The sequence below is a fragment of the Thermobia domestica genome, chromosome 1, assembly GCF_964235325.1.
Source record: "Thermobia domestica chromosome 1, izTheDome1.hap1.1, whole genome shotgun sequence".
NCBI lineage: Eukaryota > Metazoa > Arthropoda > Insecta > Zygentoma > Lepismatidae > Thermobia > Thermobia domestica.
The window spans coordinates 5,939,444-5,955,414 of NC_137454.1; the positions used below are offsets into that span (position 1 = coordinate 5,939,444).

At 31.0% G+C, this 15,971-nt stretch overlaps 2 long non-coding RNA genes across 4 annotated transcripts in view; one reads left to right on the forward strand and one right to left on the reverse strand.

The window, feature by feature from the left end:
- The window catches only part of LOC145683182 (uncharacterized), an 83,601-nt gene extending 68,643 nt beyond the window's left edge, over positions 1-14,958 (reverse strand). Inside the window, exon 1 of the long non-coding RNA XR_014130971.1 lies at positions 14,906-14,958. This is a non-coding gene — a long non-coding RNA (uncharacterized LOC145683182). The remainder of the gene's footprint in view (positions 1-14,905) is intronic.
- LOC145683187 (uncharacterized) overlaps positions 1-15,971 on the forward strand; it is a 132,604-nt gene that overhangs the window by 85,744 nt on the left and 30,889 nt on the right. The gene's annotated exons all lie outside the window — the stretch shown is intronic.

Here is a 15,971-nt window from a genome sequence, read left to right on the forward strand (position 1 = left end):
TGATAATAAATAAATTGTAGCTAGTTAAAATAAAAATCGAGCAGCCTCCATAACTGATGATTGCGACATTCTCTATAAGAAGCAGCCAACCTTTAAGGGCCCGTCCAAAAAATAACTAATTCAACTTTATTTAGATTTCGAATAGTCATCAACCACTGATCGATCTACTATCAGTAGAAACCGTAAGCGTGTCTCCAAGATTCGGACAGAGAACAAAGGACAGAGTAATAATTGTTACTTTTTACAAGTAGTATATATTTTAAGTTATATTTCATTTTGTCGTTGAATTTTCTTTTGATTAGGTATATTATCGTTTTTGATTCCTTCCGTCTGTTTGCTGGAACCAAAGATGGTCGTGTGGATTGGGGTCATGGTTGAGAGTTGTGTGTAAATCCCAGAAAGACAGCGAGATATGATACTCTCAATAGGGGATGGATACCCTTATAAAGGCACCGAACAGAAGCTAAACAACACGGCTATATAATGAAAAGTATGATACAGGCCATTTTGCAATCTCGTTGTTAGCATAGGATGCACAGACATTCTTTTTTCCCTCTACGTTTCTTCTTTTTGAGCAGCTAAATAAGAAGTGCTTGCTTACTATTAACAGCCATTTCTCAAAGTGGAATAACTTGAGACGGTGGAAATGCTTCTACGAACTATATGACAAAGGACACTAAATCCCGAACCATGAATGGCTATACATGCTCTTCTGCGTGTTACATGTGCGTTTATGTGTTTCTGGCAACGCCATTCATAACATGGGTAATAAAAGGGGTGGGGAAACAGAAAAGAACAAGAAACATCGGTACCTGCTGTCGGTTGCCTGTCTTTTCACAAGCAGTGCCGCAACTAAGTCACGTCATCCAGTGACTGAATGAGAAAGGGCAGATACATGGGATGGATAATTCAACAAGTCCCTTCCAGTTGAGCGTGGCCTTCGATTTGACCTGCTGAAAAAGAAAGTGATGTTGCAATTTTCACCGTCTTGCTTACTGTTTTTTCAGTAGTCTTCGCAGAAAGACAGATTTATCTAGATGTTTCGTTACTTTTGTTTTCGTTGCATCCTCCTTTGGTCTCCCTTAGCTTGAAGGCCATAGTTCTGAGATGTTAAACTAAAATATTTCATTTAATTTGAATTCAATTTGGATATGTTTTAATGAAAAAAATCAATCAATCATTAGTTTCATGATATTTGCTTATTTTACTCTTAAATGTATCATATTGTTAATATTATGTAACTTCCATAACTATCACGCTTGTACGAACCAAACATGTTAAGTGGTTCGCCCCTTTCCTTCCCCCCTCCACGTAAGGCATCAGTGACGCAGAAAACCGATGAGAAAGAAATATAATCTTTCTTTGCCACTCCCAGAAATCCGTCCTTGACCGCCCCTGTCCATACTATTATACTGAATTCCTTTAATGATTGTATTATTATTATTATTATTATTATTATTATTATTATTATTATTATTATTATTATTATTATTATTATTATTATTATTATTATTATTATTATAATATTACATAATGTATCTATTGTTAATATAAGTTTAGCGATGGCTACAACGTATCACTTCGACACCAAATACGTGCCGTTTATGGCTTATGAGGGCGGTTAGGGTAAATTTTCTGTTTGAGTACAAATGAAGCCGGTTGGTGACCAATAGAACGTCTCTTACTATTATTATGTGTTATATTTATCCACTTGAAGAGTGTGTCACTTTTCAGGCTGGTTTTGGAGACATAAATGTTTTTTCCATAGATTTTCATGATTGGTGTTTCAGGCTGGCATTTGTATTTGTTGCTTTAGTAACGAATTCCGTGACATTTTTTCTTGTTTTTTAACATAAACATCATAGAGTAAGGAAACCTCTTGAATTTACAAGGTAGGAAATTTATATAAAATCTTCTTTCGAAAGCTACTCTGAAACAACGGTGTGTCGTGTCCCACAACTCGATTTTGGTGTTGTTTGTCACAATATTTTTATTGAGGACTAGCAGCGTTCACCCCGCTTCGCTGGGGTCACCCCGGAACGCAATAAACTTTGTTACTTAGATAATTTTTACTTTTTCGCTTTCAAGTGATATGATAAAAACCATAGTAGATTGCAGTAAATGTTAACATTATATCGCCTGTCATTTATGTTAACCCGCCGAGTGACACGGTCATGCGGGTTGCATATAAATACGTTTATTTTTACCTATGATGAACTAACAAAGGATTTGTACGTTATGGACACTTGAATGGTCAATTATCTCAAGACACTGGTAATTGAAAATTAAAGTGATATGATAAAAACCATCTAGGGTCCAAATCCTAATAACCCCCCAAAAATGAAAGAAATTGGTTCAGCCGTATTAGCGTGATGAGGGAACAAAGGATTTGTGCGTTCTCTTTTATATATAAGATGTATGAGTATCACAATATATAAGTCTAATACAATCTCGCTGCTGAAAAAACAGTTAGCCAAATGAACACGAAGCATCCTAAATTTCACGATAGCTTCGTAAATTGACAATTGTATTTCTCTTTTAACGGAGTCCTTTATACTAACTCATTATATAATGTACTTTTATTCCGTTATTACCTGACCAGCGAACGAGTGCAGGCGGCCGATTTTAGAATTAAAATGCAAGCAGCAGTGTTTCTAAGTGGATTATCTGTAATTAATCTATCAGAGTTCTTTTTGTCGTATTCGTAATAAACCACTTCACGCATATGCTCAAGTAAAAACAAACATTTTAAAAAATATTTGAAGTTATTTGCAGAACATTTTAAGTAACAAGCAAAGAAAAAGGTAAAATACATGCATCCTCCATATTAACTTGCGAATAAACTGACCTCAGTACTGTACAAAGGATCAGATGCTCCCTGCGGCAAAGAAAACGAATTAAAATTGGTCGATTCGAATCGTTCCGAAGTTTTTGACGGGAGGATATGTAGGATGTGTACTGATTATTTTCTGGTGATTGTCTCTAGTATTTTTAAGTCTATAAAATATGCATAGGGACAAATTCAAGGAAAGTTCGGGACAAAAAATCATCGGAGGAAACAAATTGTAGAGTATTCACAAGAAATACTAGAACTTTCAGTAGACATATTATCTCCCGTTTTCAAAAATATAGGGTATGCTTATCCATGTATATGCTCCTTCTTTCGTTAATATAAAGTGAGAAGTGAATCGAGGAGAGTCAAGAAAATTGTCGAGTCGTGTAGGTATTATTAGTTCACCCAAATGTTACATCTCAATTTCAAATATTGTTTACTGTTAAATGATTAATATTTAGGATATATATATATATATATATATATATATATATATATATATATATATATATATATGAACGTATGTATGTATCTACGTATCGCGCGGCTGTCCTTCAGTTTCCATCTCTTTGATTTAGCATTAGGTATGTTCTAGGTTCCAAACCATTATATATGGATTACACAATATATTTTTTTTAGTGAACATCACAAAACTAGTAACATTTTTCTAGTGGTGTTCTATCTAGAATTATCAGAATTTACTATTGCATTTGAAGAATTTGTAGTACAAAGTTTTTATCAAACCTGTACCGTTTATCATTATTCCAATTTGTAGTAACATGATCGCTACTAGAAACGGAAATTCGATTCCCACTATATTTCAGGCACTGCGCAGGTTTCAAACTTCTTTAGTGGTGCAATCTAATTATTGGCAGAGATATTCTTGGCCCTTCGGAAACTTATAAAAACAATGCTGGAGTAACAAAACTTGTCCGTGCACTCTAATAATATCCAGCATATTTGGTTAGAATAATAAATATTGAGAAAAAAAGAAAAAGAAAACATCGCATGTCTAGAGTATGACTCATTCTTCGGTGGATTGGGAACAGCACAGAAAGCAACATAATGTGTCCAAAACGAATTTAAAACACATGCTTCCCTATAATATACAGTAAAGGAAGACTAAACAAAATTCAATTCAGTTGTTTTTTGAAAGAAATACATTTTTTGTCAATTATTTTAGCCGCGCCATTTCTAGAATCAAACCATACAGCCACAGCCAGCGAGGGTGGATTCTACAGCATTAAACATGAAATGAAAAGTGTTGAGTTGTATATATGAATAGCTCTGACTTATTTTTTGAGTTACATTCTTGAGTATATCAAAACATAAGAGAAAAGTTTGTTGCCACCTGCTAGCAGTAACGAGTCTCATTTCATGATTGTCAAATTTAATCGATGAAAATCAATTGTGAAACAAAACTGGAAATCTATATAACTGATTAGTCATTTCCTTGTCATTGTCCATTGAAATATTTATCAAAATTACAATGCTTTACGTACAATAATTCTTAAAATAATTCTGACCAAATTTTACATGGGTATAGATAGGGAGAAACTCAGCACTGTAGCATTCCAGCTCCATGGAAATAGAGATTGGCATTGACTGGAAAAATGTATAACTTGATGCATTTAAAAAATGTATGAATAATATCTAGTCCAAATATTGTTAATATCTAGGGTAATTATATTTAATTATAAGTTATCTGCATTGTATATCTACCTACAGTAACGGTTATTTAGCGTTTATGTGGTATCAGACGTTTTGAAATATTTAAAACAAATGAGACAGAGAGAAAAAATATAAAGAGCGATAATAACGTGAGAGACAATTTCCAACACTATGTGGCAAGTCTTGCTTGCGAAGCAGCTGCCTCGTGAGGCTGACTTGCTGTTTTGACTCCGTTGGTGGAGTTGGGCTCGCGTGTGCTTGTTCACCGTGTGTTGACTCGTTGCTTGCATGGCGCGTGTTATAGTTGAATGCAGAGTTAAAAGTGGAGAAAAAGAGTGGCCAAAGGTGAAGTGAGTGTATTGAAAATACTTTCAGTAATCATAATTCAGGGTTTAGTTAGTAATTGTGAGCTCACAGAAATTTGTTCCTTTCTGGAAAGTATTTTCCTTGAAATTTAATGGAGTTAAACTGGCATGGAGGAGATAGTGGTGGAGTGATCCTTGGTGGTCAGACAAAAGTGCCCATTACTGTGACTTTAATCTGCTCCATTTCGTGATTATATTGTTTGGATTTCAATGATTTGTAATTTTTGAAGCTAAGCATTCAATCACTGACATGTATTCGATTACGTTCCTGAGTATAAGCGTAATTTTGTTTTAGAGTTTTTGCGAAATATTGAAAAAATGCCCCCGCCCCTGATTTTTCAACTTATCTCACTAGTCATGATTAAATGGTGTTTTGAATGGAAATTCATGGTATGATTGTCCAGTATTCATTGAATAACATTTTTAATGTGCATTTTTTTTCGTCAAAGCTTAGCGTTTAATGCAATGTCTCTCTCTCACCTCATTATTAGACTGGGAATAAAGGTTGATTTTGGTATAATGAAACTGGTCTTTAAAAATGCAATTTTGAATGTTTTGAATAGATAAAATTGATGAGGCAATTAAGAAGGCTATATATATATATATATATATATATATATATATATATATATATATATATATATATATATATACTTTTATTTACATTGAAGAAATTGAATGGGTCAAATTGATTGCACTGGATTTGGATTTTTGGGTCCTAAATCTTACTAAACTGGATTTGATTTCTTTAAATTATGGTTATATTAGTATAATCTGTGGTAAGGACCTCGTTTTGGACAATAAGAAATTGTATTTACAAAAAGGATTTGTCTTCCGGACAACATTAAGAGGTAGAGTATCGAAAACTGCATTGAGAAATACTCAGAAAGAGAAAAATATATTTTAGTATGTATTTTCTAGCATTTTCATGCATATGAAAACACTTAGATGGTTTGAATTTCTGTAATTAGTAATATTGATTAATTAAGAAATTTTGGCTCGACTAAAATTTTTCTCTGATAAGGTGCGACATATTAAGCATTCAATTCTTATATGATTGGTTTGACTAGTAATTTGTTTGCCTCCGCGCGTGATTTGCATAAATATTGCGATAAAAATTTTTAGAAATTAAAATCAGAAGAAGAAAGGGTAGAAAGATCAATAACAGACTTTTGATCAATTATTTTTCCTAGGGTCTTTGCTAGTATAACGAATTGCTCTAAGCTTAAATATTTTGTGAGAAATCTATAAATTCAAAGGTTTTTTTTAATTAAAGACATTTTTTAATTAAAAGAATTTTTTAATTAAAGACATTTTTTTAATTAAAAGAAAATTTGCGGAATTGCTCTGAAACTTAATTTCAGTGTTTGATTTTTTTCTTTCTGGATTTTTAATTGTGTTAGTGAATATTTGTTTTTCAAACGCTTGAGCAAATATTCACCTCTCTCTTGGAATATCTGTCCATATTCATATGTTCAGATATTCGTGACTTATTGTAATAAAATTTGTTATTTGAAAGCTGAAGTTGGGTTTGTTATTTTTGGTATTATTTTTGTTTAACCTTGTCCCAGAGTGAATACTGGACAATCACAGTTTAGCCACAGGTTAATCAGGTGATCTTGAGCCGCGCGAGTCCACCTACCGTAGTCCCTTCTTCGGTGGAGTTCAGGGTTGGTTTAGAATTGTTTTTTGTTGATCAACCTTTGACTCCTTGAGAATGGGGCGTTACAGCACGTTCCGAGGGTTAGAGACAGCCTTAATAAGAAAAATAAAAAAAATACGCATTAACTCCAAGACCTGCAAAGGACAAAGTACTTAATAATAATAATAATAATAATCATAATAATAATATGAAAAATATAAAGAACTGTATGACAAGCTTTGAAATCACTTGTCGTCAATAGTTACTGTTGTCTTCGTTAGAGTAAACAGAATAGAAAGAAAAGGTTTAGTTCTATTATTAACAGTAAGTATTTGACAAATAGCAATTCTTGAAAATGTTTTCTCTTAGATTCATCACCTCTTCTATAGTAAATGTATTTTGCGGTAACTTGGAATTCATAGAAAATTTACCTTATAATAATTAGCATGATATAGCAATCAGTATAGTTTATATTTAATAGAAAGTAGAAATATTTAAAAAATAGGTGATCAAAACTTACAATGGAAAATGACATTTGTCACACACTATAGTAATTGACTGGAATTAATAACAAGAAGATTACTTAAGGAAAATTATTTGTACCAGAGGAAAGGGTTTATTTAAAAAATAGCCTTAAGATTTTCACAAATTTCCTTGAATGATATTTCAAAGAAAAATTTTGTCTCTAGTAACACATAACTTGGATAACTTGGAGCTCCGGAGGGAGCTCAAGTGGTTCGGATTCCACGCTAATCAGTAGGTCCACGGCTCATATAGCCTCGCTGCTGAACGGGAAGTTAAACTCAAAATCAACTCAACTCAACTTGGATTATTAGTGAGCCCTGAGCGTGCATACAAACATACATAAAACTAGTAGGAAACTGCAAACAAGGTAGAAATACCAATATTATTGAAAAAAGTTGTTGGAAATGAAGATAAGTAAACGCTTGAAAGAGAATAATAATAATAATAATAATAATAATAATAATAATAATAATAATAATAATAATAATAATAATAATAATAATAATAATAAAAGATACTCTGGTACCTGAATTAAGAAAAAAATCGTTAATGGAACACAAAGCAAATAAGGAAAATCCAAACAAAGAAGCAGACCTATCGAAAATTGTAGAAGGCTTAGGACGGGTAAAGAAAATGTGTATGATTTTTAAAAATAAATCAAGAACACTTCCATATAATTAAAATAACAAATGTTGTTGTTCTCTTACGAAAGGTTCTTTCAGGAAATTTGAAAAATGTAAATTTGTGTCAATGAAAGAATGACTTCATAATTCAGGACCTAATGAGAAAAAGTCAGATATCGTGCAAATATTTGTAGCGTAATTATTAGTTTTAGTAACCACATTAGTAGAGAAGGGCAGATAGTGAGAAGTATTAGTTAAAGGTTTTAAGATAATGTTTTATCGCGATCTTAGTGCAAGAGGTAAAACCGAATAATATTTAATTGTCTTAATGAAGACTACAATCATGTACTACTAAAGTAATGAAACACAGAAAACTATGATAGTCCTGCGATCTATTATGGAAAATTTTTAAAAATTTTGCTTTGAGTGATTAATGGAAGCTGAATATAGAAGACCAACTAAAGAAATAAAGAAATAAGAATTACTCCAGAATAAAAGATGGAATGGAGCGAATAATTGTTTGTCAGAAAGTACTGATAAGCAATTCAGTTTTAAAGAAAGTAAAGTATTTTGCAATTCGTGGTATTTATTAATATCGTACATCATTTCAACAAACTAAACTATGCTTTTGTAATAAACATTCGGCATATAGTTAGTCTTAAATGGAAGGAATCAACGACCAAATATTTTACAAACTATTAAAGAATTAGAATGTGGTTAGAAGTAGCTACAGACAATACAATCTACTAAAAGAAATTAGAAAACTATTTGTAGAATAGGTATATTTTAACATAAACACTAGAAAATACACAAAACAGTGTAAAGTGTAACAAACATTTTATATTTTACTTAGTCCGAAACAAACACCATAATCTGAGTTTTTTTCTAAAAAATGGAATGATCCTATTTTGTACAGTAATTTATGTATCATCTTTTATTCTTATCATTAAGGAAAAAATTTTGACTACTGGTGGTGAAAATTAATCACTATTAAGAATCTTTTGTAGTGCCAATTAATATTGATGTATTAACGCTCATACTGTATATCGTGGTTATTTATGTCGGTGCAAGCGATATATTGCAAAGCTGACCAATATAGCACTGTATACTATTCATTAGTTATTTACATCTCTGTTACAATGTCCCATTTAATAATGTACGTCTTCCTTCTTATCAGTTAAGGCACAATTTAAAATACTTTATGACAATTTATTAAGTAGTTTAATGCTAATCATAAACATTTTGTTTTAAATAAGGAAGTAACTGCTAACAAAAGCAGAGAAAAGAGAGCTCAACGCCCAAATAGTGAGTTTTCAGGTAGGAACATTTAACCGGTCAGTTGGACGGAGAACTAATAGAATAAATTTCAAGTAATGAAGCGGTTGATAGTTTAGCAGTTATTGTTTCACGAAACACATTGAGAACTTATTAGTTGTTCCAAAACTTCAATCAGAAATTGGGGAAGCGATTGCTTGTTGTTAATGAAACTTTGGATTTCTTGAAAACTACAAACCAAGTTAAATGTGCGTTTTGAAACGCCATCAGGAAATATTGGCTTATGTAGTAGAGCTTGTGTCCTTCTAAGCCAAAATGAGGAAAAAATGCTTTATTTGGCTTGTCGCCGTCATATCCTAGAACTTTTGCTTGGGGAATTTCTTAATAAGTCAATTGGAAATCCAGAAGGGCCTAACATCTTGCTGTTCAAGCGATTTAAGTGTTTGTGGAATTCGATTGAATACAGGTATTTCAAATCCGCCAGATGTCATGGTTCATAAAAATGTTACCAACAGTATAACAAAAATCATTGAGTTTGGAAAAAGAAAAACACTTCAGGAGTTTCAACCACAGGAACTTTACAAAGAACTTTTAGAACTCAAAATGATATATCCTTGCAGAATTTTCAGAAAAACATATACATTTTGGAGCTCCAAGTACAGTGCACCCAGCCCGATGGATGGTGAAGGGATTTTCCTAACAAGAAGAAACAGGAATTCGTAACAGTTGATCATCTGTTAAGAAAGTTTACGTTAGCAGCTTGTTTCCTGCTTGACGAACTATTGAAACGCACCCAAATTGATCCTGGTGTCGTTCTTACAAACGACTTGCAAGATTTTGTATCCAGTAACACCATGAAGATTCTCAAAATCCTGGATCTACCTTCAGAACTTCTTCAAAGAGTTGTAACTGCCTCGAAAGAAGGAATTGCAGAAGAAAACCAAGGTAATAGCTAGTTCATTTAAAGTTATTAATTGTGTACCCGAACGTAAGGTTGCGCTGATCGAAGAGTGTAGAAAACTTCATACAAAAAAAGAAAAAGCCTTATTATTCTTGTTAGTTAAGCAATATAGAAGCAATTATCCGAACTCGAAGAAACTAACTTTGATGCCCCAAGATGAAGTAAAAACTGACAGTGTATTTTTAGCAGTTTTTTTCTTAAATTCTTATTGCATAGTAGCAATGTATTTCCATATTTATTGAATATAACGTCTCTTGCAATCAAATTTTATTATTAATTCGTTCCTAGGTTTGTAATGAAAACTTTACAATGTGGTCGCTACCCCTCAAAATTGAAGGGATGGATTCCAAAATAGCCTAATTCAATTTTTGTCAATTTTCAGATATTGGTTCTATTAAGTTCCCTTTCAGTATATCCGTATACTGAGCATGGTTTCATACGAAAACTCCATAAATCAAATTAATTGTAGGCAAAATGAAACACCATCTATTCCAAGGTGTCCTAAGTTAACCGTGTTCTCAGAACCTTATTTCTGATTCATGCCTAAAATTATTTATAAAACTCTCGCTTAGAAGACAATTTCAACGCTATCTTACGAAAAGTAGGCAATTGCCATTTTCTTTCATATAGATTAATTATCTTTCACAGAAATAGAATGATGGAAACAAACACAAAAATGGCCTCCTGAAAAGCATACTTTTTTGCCTCAAGGAATATAGGGAAAACAAATTTTGTCACTTATTTAAGGATACCCCATTAACTAGACACTATTTATTGCGTATCTGCTTTTTGTCAGTGGTATCAGTTCTCCCTAATATTCCTGATTTTACTCTATAATTTCCTTCATCATCGTCGTCTTCTTTATCACATAAGCATAAACGTGGAATGTAAAAGAACAATTTAGTTTCGTATCTTAATTGTCTATAGAAGATACCTGAGTAATGTTATAATCTAATACTCTTAGACTACCTTCTTGTTTATGCTTGCCTTGAATGCTGTTGTTTCAAAATACAATGTCAAACTGTTAAGAAAATGTAAATTGTAAAGGACTAATCTAAATGTAAAAGTGGGTTAAATGTTTAAAATGTAGTTAGTTATTTGTACAATAGTATGTCCTGTCACTTGCATAAATATTATTTCATGTAACTTCGTATTATAATTAATATCAATTATAGTGATTATATGATTTAAGAAAAGTGCAAGTTTACTGTAAATCTCAAGGAATACATTTTATACACTATATGTTTAATTCATATCAACTTATTTTTGCATTCACTTACATAAACATAAATGAAATCTAACTATCCAAGTTAACAAATGTCTAATATAACGTACATAATACGACTCGTATACAATAAAGTGTAAGATGAGACTAACACTGGCAGTTCCACTGGAGAAATAAGTAGTTGTTGTCAGCGCTCCTAAACGTAAGAGTGAGCTTACTTGAGAAATGAAACTGAGGTTAGCCAAACTCAGCGTTAACGTTTCGCAAATATCCCCGACAGCTACCAGTACAGATCGTGATCTACCGTTTGACCATCACTGATATAATATGTTTCATTTTACAACACTGTGTTCTTATTATGCAATACTGAAAATGATCTGTGTTATTACGTTTCTTCAAAATCTAGTCTTCTAATATAATAGAAAGCTTGTAAATATGTATTTCGCAATCTTCGTTAAGCAAAAACTGCAAAACAAAATATTTCTGATATCTGTAATAAGGTGGAAATAATTTGAATACACATACTTTGTGTCAGGATAAATGTACTAGGATAATTCTTATACAAGTGGGTGTAAATAAGACTATACATCTAAAGTGTATAACACAAACATGAAAGTAACTACGTAAATTCACAAAATGCTACATTTTACATGGAAAATGGAAACTCTGGGATAATGTTTTACCCCTCTTCCTAGGACAAATGGAAGATATATTCTTGTTTTGAAATATTAAATATAAAATGGTAAACTAAATAAATAGCTCCAAGACTCAATGAGAAACACAATCATAATCATATCAAAGTAATTATTGATCCCCATAAGGAAAGATCAGTAAATCACTAGTGACCCAGAATTTCTATGTACCAATATTTAATACTTACACAGCATTATGAAGATGAATAAACGTGGTGAACTTGCTTATCTTTAATTGCAAGGGTCAATTTCATTGAAGTAGGCAAAAGAAATGCAAACAGTTTGTACCATACTATTAACATTATGTAAAAAAAAAAAAAAAACAACAGACCTTCAACATCTGTTATTAATAAATTTAAAATGTGTTCTGGAGAAATTGCGTATTTCAAAGACATGAGATGGATATGGAAATTCAATAATTCTGATTCCAATTATACAACAGTCAATAAATGCTATATTTAATGAAGCTGACTAAATATTTTAAGGAAGTTTATTAAGACTTTTTGAAAGCAAAATTTCCCACATACTATGGTAGTCGACTAGGAATAACCATGAAATTTAGCCTGGGAAATAAATTTCTATAATGGAAATTTTTTTTATTAACAATAGTTTTAAAGGATTTTCACTGAATACTTGGGATAGTATTTATTCTCGTAACAGATAACTGATATTTTTAAACCACGGTGTACTATATAAATCTAGTTTGGGACCATGAATAGAGTAGAAATAAAAATTTTATTGAAAATTAATATTATAGAAAATGAAACAAGCAATCACCTGAAACGTGATAAGAAAAAATAATTGTTTCGTAGAAGAATTGAAAACTACCTTTAAAGGAAGATGCAAAGAATATGATTATAATTCAAACACGAAAACAAAAGAATTGAAAATTTGGGTAGGTTAACGAGGGAATTGTAAACCATGTATTGATTTGATAGCACCGCTTTGGTAGTAATAAAATTAAAGATTTGGTAGGCATCGAGCAGAATGTTGGTTCAGGTAATTTAAACCTACAAACACCAAAGTTTCTTTATATACAGAAACGCCCAATGTGGGTCCGTTGGACCCATACTTATCAACATATGATTATAACTTATTTTAATGGATTTTGTTATAGAGTATTTGTGTTTTTACAAATTTCAGGTTAGGTTAGGTTAATTTTAGATTATACTAAAAGAAACCTCGGTTAATGTATAAGGGTCCAATGTTGTTGACCTGTATAATGGACTCACCTTAGGTTTTAATGTTACTATTTTGCACTCGCAACCTTCTCTAAAAGTCACAAACATATCTAACATTACGAGAAAGAAGCAGACGTGAAAGTATAGTTTGCACATAAAACCATGAAGGTAGGCGAAATACCAAAAAAAAATAAATAAATAAAAATAAAAAATAAAAAAAACACGAAAATGTAACTGATGAGACCCGTTGGACACACATTACCGTTTTTAGGGTTAAAAGACTTAAATCTGTATTAACAAAGGGATGCTACTTTAATTGAAGTGCAAATGAGAAAAATAAAAAAAATATATATATAATTATTAGTGATATTGGGAATTTAGCAACCAGATTAGTAGTAAAAAACAGACATGAACAAGTGTTATTTAGAAGAATGAAACTAGTGCAATATACGTATTATGGTGAAAGAGATGAAGTAAAAAATAGTAACCAACTAGTTATTTTTAAAAAACTACAATCTTGTACTGCCTTGTAATTGAATACATAATATTATGATGATCCTGGTAACTCATATCGAATGGTTAGACATTATTCTTCAAATGATGAAGGAAGATGAATGTAGAAGAGAAAAAGATAAGCAAATCAACAAATAGCAATTTCTTCACCTACAACGATGGTGTTGTGCGAATAATTGTTTATTGGAAATTACAGGAAAATAATTCATATTTTAAAAAGCAAAGACTTCTGTAATACGTAGTTCATATTGATATCGAATATGATGCTTACGGAGTAACTATGAATTTGTAATAATTATTAATAATATTCTTAGTGTTTGATGGAAGCAATCACAACACAGATATTTGAACAACCTAATAAAGAATTGGATTGTGTGTAGATAAAACCTATTAGAAAGACATAGTGTTAAAGTGGAGGATATTATAAGAAAAATCATTCAAGAATCTTTATATATTGATTAAAAAACTTTGCTCGAACGGAAACAATATAATGTAGAGCCTAACAAAATGTTATATGTTACTCAATTCAAAAATAAATACATAGCATTAACCTTTTTATAACACCTACAATGGTTAACATTTGGATAGTAATTTATGCTACACGTTTTATTTGTATATTTAAGGAACAACTGATTTCTGGTAAAGACAGTTAATCACTATTTAAGATAATTTGGCGTCAAATTGTGCTTCGATTTGTGTTCACGCAAACAATAAACTGTAATGCTGGCCAACATAACTCTATAAATCTTAGTAACGAACACATCTATTACAATATCGTATTAATTTAAGTATTTACAAGCTATTTTTTATTAAAGCACAGCTAAAGTAGCTTATGACAATCTAAATTAATTGTTGTTATTGTAATCATAAACATTTAGTTATAAATAACAAGAAAAATCTATCCATCTTAAAACCTTAAGTTATAGGTGATAAAATCGAAAAATGTTTTGCCTAGCAAAATATAACAAGTTGTTCTATGTACAGACAAGTGTTATTAATACTCCATTTACAATGTTCTTATGTGTTGATTATTAGGAACGACTTACAAACACAAGAATATGAACTTTGTAATATTGTAATACACGTATTACTTAATATCAAAATAATTGAATTAAAGTTTTCCCATCTTATTGAGACGCACACGTGGTAATATGCTTTTGTCCTATTGATTTGATATACACATTGATTTTACTCAGTTCAGAGAAACAATAGTTTTCCATTTAATATTATAGTTGGAACCATTGTTTCCAAATATAACTTATTATATTAGCAAAATAAAAACCAGACAACAATTATCAAAATCATTTACAATAATTCAGTATAATAGAGAAATGTATTATTATAAAATCTGATTGGTAATTTCGCTTTCATATATCTGCAAATACATAAACTACCTTACCAGGTAAAGAGGGCAGCAGGAGTTTAACACAATTAATGGCTTCAGTCAATCGTAGAAATATTTAATTCACAACTTTCAAAAATACAACTTTTAATAAGCATATGAAGACCATACTTTAACATGATTGAGAATTTGCAAATTTAATTTATGTGTTACACCTAACAAGCAATGCATGTCTATTTACATTCAATAAATTGTCTCTATTACATTTAGTATGAAAACAATAGGAATTATATACACAGGTTAAGTTCAAATATAAAACCCAGGCATTGAATGATTTATAGACATCTTAATAAGCAGAAATTACACAGCAGAATATTATAAGCAAATTCGTAATGTTAGCTGTTATTCAAATTGCATTTTCCGTTAAACAATATGCATTTCTAATGTTTAATAAAATTCAATATGTTTAAATGTATCATTATTTATATTAAATATTATTTAAAACAAAGCATAAAAATAGATTTAAACGTTGATCAAGAACTTAGCTTTCATGATGGTAACATATTATTCACCATCACGAAAGGCAATATTTTTCCAATAACTATGATTACCATTTCAAAGTAAATAATAAATATGCATGCTTAGAAATGTAATGACACTTGAAAGAATCACAAAAGAATAGAAATACGTTTCGCTTTAAAGCATCATATTTATAAAGCAACCATATATGAATGTGTCTAATTCGAAAATGATAATTTAATAACATTTTTGAATTTTAGTTGTGTAATCACCAAGGTGATACATTTATATATTATTAACCTCAATTTATCATGTACGTGGATTTTGTGAATTATACCTGGTATCCGTATCTTTTCTGATTATAACTATTCTACTTCTTCTTATTATCACCGTCTCATAGTGTATGACATAGACGCGGAGTGTACATCTGAAAGATTTAATTACTAATCTTTATTGTACACGCACGATACCTTACTATGTAATTTCGCGGGATGTTAATCTCACTACATAACGATACTATGATTAATGGACTCGATTTCATATATGAAACAATTACTGTATCCTGTATCGGAAGAATGTTATTACTAAGCGCGTTAAAATTTCA